At 41.7% G+C, this 7,839-nt stretch overlaps 1 pseudogene; it reads right to left on the bottom strand.

Moving 5' to 3' along the window:
- Positions 1–3,425: 3,425 nt before the first annotated feature.
- On the bottom strand, positions 3,426–5,473 carry LOC111964952 (ammonium transporter Rh type B pseudogene; annotated as a pseudogene).
- Positions 5,474–7,839: the final 2,366 nt, after the last annotated feature.

The following is a 7,839-nucleotide window of genomic DNA, read 5'->3' as shown; positions in this document are numbered from 1 at the left end:
GACCAGCCTATGTACAATACAGTAATGCACATTTACTTTAAGGGGTTTGTAAGGATGGTAAATTAATACTGCACAAATAGTGGTTGTTTTCCATGTCATTAGATCAAGAAAAATATTTAATTTGATGTAGATGTTTTGTGTCTTTGCATATAACTTTCCACCTTTTGATTTAAATGTTTGAGGACAGGGTTTTGTTCTTTCTGAACACATTAGAATGACAATCACACCGAACGGGACAGGGCAACAACTCTTACAATTACAACTATTGAATCCTGCAAGATACTGTTCTTAATTATACAACTACCTTTTTTTGCCAAAGCAGAGATGCTGCAAAAATATTTTTGCCTGCGCCACAGACAATATCGGTCCGCTAATACTAGTAAAGGCCCAGTACACTACTTTTGTGAAAAAATATATATTAAAAGAAATATTTAAAAAATGTATTATTTTTCTTTTTAATTCAGATTTTTCAGGGGGTGCTGCAGCATCCTCAGCACCCCTACTTCCCGCGGCTGTGGTAAGTCCACAAAAATGAAAGTGGACAGAGAGTTCAAAATAGTTTGAAGTGATCCTGCTCTGTACTCTCTACCAAAGATAATGTGTAACGTGGATGGTATTGTGTCGAAGCTCTGGCTGAAATCAACATTGCGGACATAGTACAACGTTTTGACCACTTTGACCCTGTGTATCAGGAAACCAGTAATCCTCCATGGCTCTGTGCACAGAGCTCCTGTTAGATGGGACCAGCAGCATAGGGCTTCACACTAGACTGCTTTATCAAGTGCAAAAGCAACACCACTAATAAAAATAGTTTATTCCTAATATCTGGGGCCAGGGGGTTTCCTGACCACGTAACCTGACCAGGAACAACTCTGGGCTTTGTAATGGAAATTAAAAGATTCAACACGTGATCCCACGACCTTGAACAGAATTGAAAAACAGATTTGTAGTTAATAACGCAGTTTACTTTTTGAGGGCAATTATTATTTTATTATTCAACCAAGACAGTCCACTCAGCAACAATAATCCCTAACTATTGGTGGCAGGTAGCCTAGTGGCGTTAGAGCATTGGTCGCTGGTTTGAATACCCGAGTCGACAAGGTGAAGTATTTGTCTGTGTCTTTGAGCAAGGCATTTAACCCCAATTTGCTACAGCAGTGCTATGGCTGACCCTTTAAAACAACACATTTCACAACACCTATCCGGTGTATATGGCAATATATATATATCATATACTGTACTTGTTGCCTTGAAGTTTTCCAACAGAACATCTTGAGCCGGTCAGCATTAGGTACAGATGTAGGATCTTAATTTGAGCCAGTTTTCTACAGCAGGAAAATAAGCCGGCAGAAACAGGAAATGTTAATTATTATGTGGATTATAATTAATGGACATTTTTGTAGGGGTTGACACATTTTTTTGTGAGGGAAAATCAACTCTGAAATTTCCAAGTTGAAATGACAGACTTCAGAAGCCTTTTTAAACTGCTAATACACTACAAGTATTACATTTCCTGCATTGCAGGGATGATCTCCTGCCACAGGGTGATCAAATTAAGATCCTACATTTATATCACAATGCCGGTCATAAATAGCTGTTAATCATCCATTATAAACCAACCAATCTTTATTTTCAGGGACAGGGTAGCCTTTCCTTGATCCTTCAACCTGTTGCATTCTTAACATAAGCTGCTGGTGCTGATATAGAATTGTATGATTATTGAGGTGCTGATAAAATAGTAAACCCTAGATTAAGATTGCAAACAGGAGATTGAGACTGTAAAAGAGCCAACACAAAGTTGAAGGATTGTTACTACCTAACAAAGCTTTAGTCTCTCCCTCTTATAATGGATGTTTCTTCGTATCCCTTTTGTAGGGTTGTTCATTAAGCATAAAAYGTTTCCTTTGAGCTTCACTTTTTATAATTCATCATGAACTGAACTTGATAGATAGGTCTTGTTTAAAGCCAGACTGAGTTCCACTACAGTGAGATGTTAATGGTGTATGATCTCTTGTCAGTAATTGAAATCAAGTATTACCCTATGTGACCTCTGGTATTTAATTTGAGAACAAAATGTACAGTGTACACTGTAAATTGAGTCAACTTAAAAAATCTAGGCAACCAGCTAACGTACATTCCTGAGTTGTCTCAACACAATGCCAAAGTTGAGCTAACTAGAAATCGTAATGCAGCTGGTTGCCTTGATTTTTCAAGTTGACACTTTGGATTTCAAGTCCTCTCAACTTAACGATGCAAGCCCACCCGCTCAGCTGAACTATTTAAGATCAATGGGAAAAGATTGCGAATTCGGTGGGTAGCCCCAACCGGGACTCGAACCCAGAGCCAGTGACTACAACACCTTACCATTGCTCTATAGAATTACCACTATGGAAATTATTTGGCTATTGATGGCTGTTATATTTTTTATTTAGGATGGAACAAGTATGTTAATGTTGCATGAAGGCTGCGTTTACACAGGCATCTAAATTCTGAAAATGTTTCCACAAATTGGTATTTTGACCAATAACATCAGATCTTTTCACATCAGACTAGTGCTGAGCGATTAGTGTTTTTAGGGCTCGGTTTGGTTTTGGTTCTGTTGTAAAAAAATTATAACGGTTTTAAATTATTATATATATATATTTTTACATCAAATGCATTATGAAATATGACCTTGAAATGATTTTAGAGCTTTTTCATTGAAATTCCAAGCCAAATATTGAGGACATTAAATTGCCAAAACACTGAAAACATAACACTGTCTCTAACACTGAATAAAGCAATTAATAAGAGCCCCATGATCGTAGTTTACTGCCCATAAAGTCTTATCACTTATTAACCACCATCATTTATTTACATTACTTTACTTAAATGAAGGCGTTGCTTCTACACCTGCATTGCTTGCTGTTTGGGGTTTAAATACAATATTTCAGTTGTGTATATATATATTTTTTTTTTTAAATGTATGACTTTATTATTTAATTTCTTGATGTCGTCATGTTATCTCTTCTCAGACAGCAGACAGACAGTGAAAATGGTATCCCGTGATCATTGGGTTACCACAGTTGCCCATGCTGCAGAGCTGTCTGACGAAATCACTATTTTAGTAGTTCTTCAAAGTAGATAAGGCATACTTTCAAGTTTGCTACAACTATCAATCGGGTCTCGTCACTGTGTTGTACATTCCTCTCATATGGTCTGTGTGCAGGGCCGGGAAGAATAGGAGCAATGGATTCTGGTCATTGTAGTTAATTATCACATTTTCTGCGCTGAACTAGGTTGAATATTTTCCCATTGAAAACAACAACTCCCTACACCGTCCGACAGTTCGTTCTGGATTTTATGTAATCTTGTGCTTGAAACGGCTCGTTGAGCTCACAAAAAAATGAACTAAATGGAATTCAAGTAATTGAACCAACGTTTAATAATCTGGAAAATCAGCACTACATCCAACCTTTTTCAGAGCTGATCTGATTGGTCAAAAGACCAATTAGTGAAAAATATCAGAATTGGGCTGCCTATGTAAAGTCAGTCCTTTCTAGTTTTGACTAAAATAAAGTAAAAACAACTTGCAGAAAGGTACACTGGGTAATATGTTAAGGAAACACATGGTTTTAAGCTAACACAGTATTTTACATTACGGGTCTCAGCAAACTAAACTCTCTTGTGTGATCAGCTCAACTCTTGCAAAATTAACAAAACAAATAATTGTATAACAATTGGCAATAACAATAACAGGCCAAAATTAACAGCCGCTATTCCTTCTGTACACAACAAACATTAAAATCATTATTTTGTTAATTGATCAAAATGCCAATGAACTTGAAAGCTGGCAAGAATGTATAAGATGTCAATCCCATCTTCTCATGTCATATAAGAGAGAGTGATGAGCTAACACTGTATGTGCAACATTTTGCAGCGTCACACCTTCACATTCATTCCTCAGTACTGCTAACCCAGTGTCCCCATACAAGGCTGGAAGCCTGAAATGTGAGTTCAGACCTTGGTATTGTCCTAAATGTCCTTTATGCTGGGGGGGGCCTTGTGCACCCCCATGCTGGCAAAATCAGAGGGCACGTCAAAGAACAGCTCGTCGTCAAAGCAGAACTCGTCAGACGGCGTAGCGAGACAGGGCAACTTCAGTGCAAAGCCGGTCAGCACCCCACCGACAGCGGCTGCCCCGATGGTAGAGAAGATAGCTGCCACCTGGTAGACGGCTTGCTCCTTGGCGGTGCGCCCCAGCCCGGGCCTCAGCCCTGGGATCAGCTGCTGTAGCTCTAGGAGCTTTGGATCTCCCTCCATGGGTGCACGGTGGGCGAAGATCTGGTACATGCTGGGGCCATAGGTTTCTTCGTTGGCCATGAGGATGGCACAAATGCCAGCCGTGCAGGATATGAGGCCAGTGAGGCCGTGGAGATTGTGGATGCCACACTGGTCTTGGATCCTGAAGCGGCGGGCCAGGAACGGGGTGAGGTACCTGTATCCCATGAAGCAGGCGGTGCAGCCCATGATCCCAAGGGCGTAGGCGACTGCAGGGGAGATCATCATGTCCACAGAGGCCCCAACAGTCACACCACCCGCCAGAGTCACATTTTGAATGTCGGCCATGGTGAGCTTGCCTCTCTTGTTGAATACGGCAGATAAGGCGAAAGCGGTCATCGTTGAGGAGCTGAGGCCTATGAAGGTGTGCAGGACGGCCCTGTGCTGGTCATCACCCTTTAAGGTCAGAGCCGAGTTGAAAGAGGGCCAGAACACCCAGAGAAACAGGGTGCCCATCAACGACAGGATGTCTGACTGGTAACTGGTAATCTCCTTGACGTGGCCGTCATTCAGGCTAGGCCGATACAGCACAAATGTGACCCCCAACCCAAAGTAACAGGCAAACAGGTGAATGAGGATGGAGCCACCTGCGTCATTGATCTTTAGGTACTTCAGCACAGCCCACTCTGTCACGGCAAAGACAGGGACCTCTAGCAGGGCCATGACCAGCAGCTGCACCGGACTGGTCTTTCCCAGCACCGCCCCGAAGGAGATGAGCACCACGGCACAGGCAAACTCAGCATTGAGCAGGTTGATGACCCCAAGGTGGATCTTTCCATCAGAGTAGAACTGGAAGTAGCCCTGCATCAAGATGGCCCACTGGATGGTAAAGGTGGCTGTTAAGAAGTTGAAGACCATCCCGCTGAAGCCATAGAGCCGCAGGAAGGCCAGCAGGCAGCCGAAGCCGACAAAGATCATCACCTGCACATCCGCGAAGAAGGGATAGTCCCGATACAGGGAGTTGTCCATAGGGTTGGTCTCATTGTTCTGAAACTTGGCGTTGGCATTGTCGTCGTAGGTGACAAAGCCGGCAAAGAGACCAAGGAAAACCACTTCCATCAACAGTACCAGCACTGGCAACCGCACCCTGAGGCTAGTGGAGTTATTCATGGTGGAATGGACACCTCACATAGGCCAATTACTCCTGCATCCGCACGCTTTATAGTTCTGCTGCCAGATAAAGATTGGCATTTGGCAGAGAGCAGAAACGCACACCGTACAGCTACACAGGACTCCACATCTCTACCGCTGAAGACAGGGTTGTACTTTGGTCCCTCAAATTACCCGCAGTAACATTTTTATAATCCAGCACGTTCTACAGTTTCACAGAACAATGTGTACTGATGAAATGATTACGGATTCAGATAAAATACATTTTTAGGTTAGTAGCCATGCAGGGTCTATTTTGAATAAATAAGGGAAATGGTTTTTCAGAAGTTTTAAATGTTTTTTTTAACTTCCCGACTGTTTGTTACTGTATGCCTCAAATGAGTTTCTATTGTACTGGAAAAAGAACTGAGCTAATGAGCTTATGCCTCAAAGGTATTATAGTATTGAACACGTTTTTCAAAACAAAAGATGCTCAAACAATTGACTTTGCATAAAAAATAACAAATAATGTTTCAGTAATTCTATATCTTTAGAATTCCCTTTACAAAAAAAGATTGCAGTTTTGAAACTGTAGTAAAAGTGCAGTAACTGCAGTCGACTGTGGCATTATGGAGGCAATTATTGCAGTATAACTGCAGTGTACTGCAGTTGATGCAGTTATACTGCACTTTTACTGCAGTTACACTGCAAAATTACTGCAGTAAAAAAATAGTGTTATTTTGGACGCAGTATTTGCAGTATACTGCAGTTATACTGCAATCTATTTAGTGAAGTACAGCACAATATATTCAACAAAACAGTCCAAATCAAATGGAAAAAGGGTTCTACCTCTTCAAGAAAGCATGTATTATTGCAGTGGATGAGAATGTACCTTTGCTTTAGCCCCTATCAGTGAAATTGTGCTGGGTTGGTTAGCAAGTGGTTTTACAAACTTCTACAAATGTGCTGTTTCCAAGTTGTGTCCTTCATTTGTGTGAATATGTTGATATCTAGTGGGCATATATAGACATTACAGGAACTCGATCTTTACAACAGTGGTCCTGTGGCCTCATTTATAACAGTTGAGTAAATTTCACACTACATTTCTGAATGAGCATTAAATGAGCAAGAAACAAATCCACTCACCTTTTATGGTGAAAAAACACCCCTTTATTTGCTGAATCATTTGGAACTCTTGGCATGTCGTGGCACGGCATACAAAATACTAATTGTTGTTTAATAGTGTATATATTCTACAAGGTCCAATTAAATGATAGTTGCACATGGTAATTTGTTGCATAGGAGATCTGTGGCTAAATTGAGGGTGCCTACTGCGCTGGCTAATCCGATAGCTACAACCACTGTGCCTATAGCTTCCACGACCCCGGCCACAGCAAAGTTTGATGCTAGCCTATATGATATGTCAGAGTACAACCAATATTGTCTGAGAATAACAATATTGTCAGGCCAGGCTTATAGCCAATATGCTGCTATAATGTATTAAGCCTACTGCACAAACCTAATTCCTACAGAATTGTTTTTATTAGGTTAATGTTACAATTTTTAAGTCGTGTTTAAAATAATTCTGAGAGGTAGATCTCTGCTAGCTTTTGACTGTGAAAGTGATCTTCATGCCAAAAAGGTTGGTGACCACTCGTCTAAAGTTTTCAGGGAGGTGAGCACATTCTCCCCTCAAGTTCATAAAAAACAAAAATCGAACTTTTGCGTGAAAAATGGGCTGGCACATTTTCGGGTATATTTTGTACTACGCATGGTTTATAAATGAGGCCACAGGGGCCTTGTCTGGTCCTCCACAACTAAGTATTCAGACCCTTTACTCAGTACTTTGTTGAAGCACCTTTGGCAGTGATTACAGCCTCAAGTCTTCTTGGGTATGACACTACAAGCTTGGTACACCTGTACTTGGGGAGTTTCTCCCATTCTTCTCTGCAGATCCTCTCAAGCTCTGTCAGGTTGGACAGGGAGTGTCGCTACACAGCTATTTTCAAGTGTCTCCAGAGATGTTTGATCGGGTTCAAGTCCGGGCTCTGGCTGGGCCACTCAAGAACATTCAGAGACTTGTCCCGAAGCCACTCCTGTGTTGTCTTGGCTGTGTGCTTAGGGTCGTTGTCCTGTTGGAAGGTTAACCTTTGTCCCATTCTGAGGTCCTGAGCGCTCTGGAGCAGGTTTTTATCAATGATCTCTCTGTACTTTGCTCTGTTCATCTTTCCCTCGATCTTGACGAGTCTCCCAGTCCCTGCCTCTGAAAAACATCCACACAGCATGATGCGGCCACCACCAGGCTTCACCGTAGGGATGGTGTCAGGTTTCCTCCAGACGTAACGCTTGGCATTCAGGCCAAAGAGTTCAATCTGGATTTCATCAGACCAGAGAATGTTGTTCCTCATGGTCTGAGAGTCCTTTAGGTGC

Source organism: Salvelinus sp. IW2-2015, linkage group LG1 (assembly GCF_002910315.2).
Source record: "Salvelinus sp. IW2-2015 linkage group LG1, ASM291031v2, whole genome shotgun sequence".
Taxonomy (NCBI): domain Eukaryota; kingdom Metazoa; phylum Chordata; class Actinopteri; order Salmoniformes; family Salmonidae; genus Salvelinus; species Salvelinus sp. IW2-2015.
The sequence above is the reverse complement of the archived record's forward strand: the minus strand, read 5'-3'. Positions and strand labels throughout refer to the sequence as shown.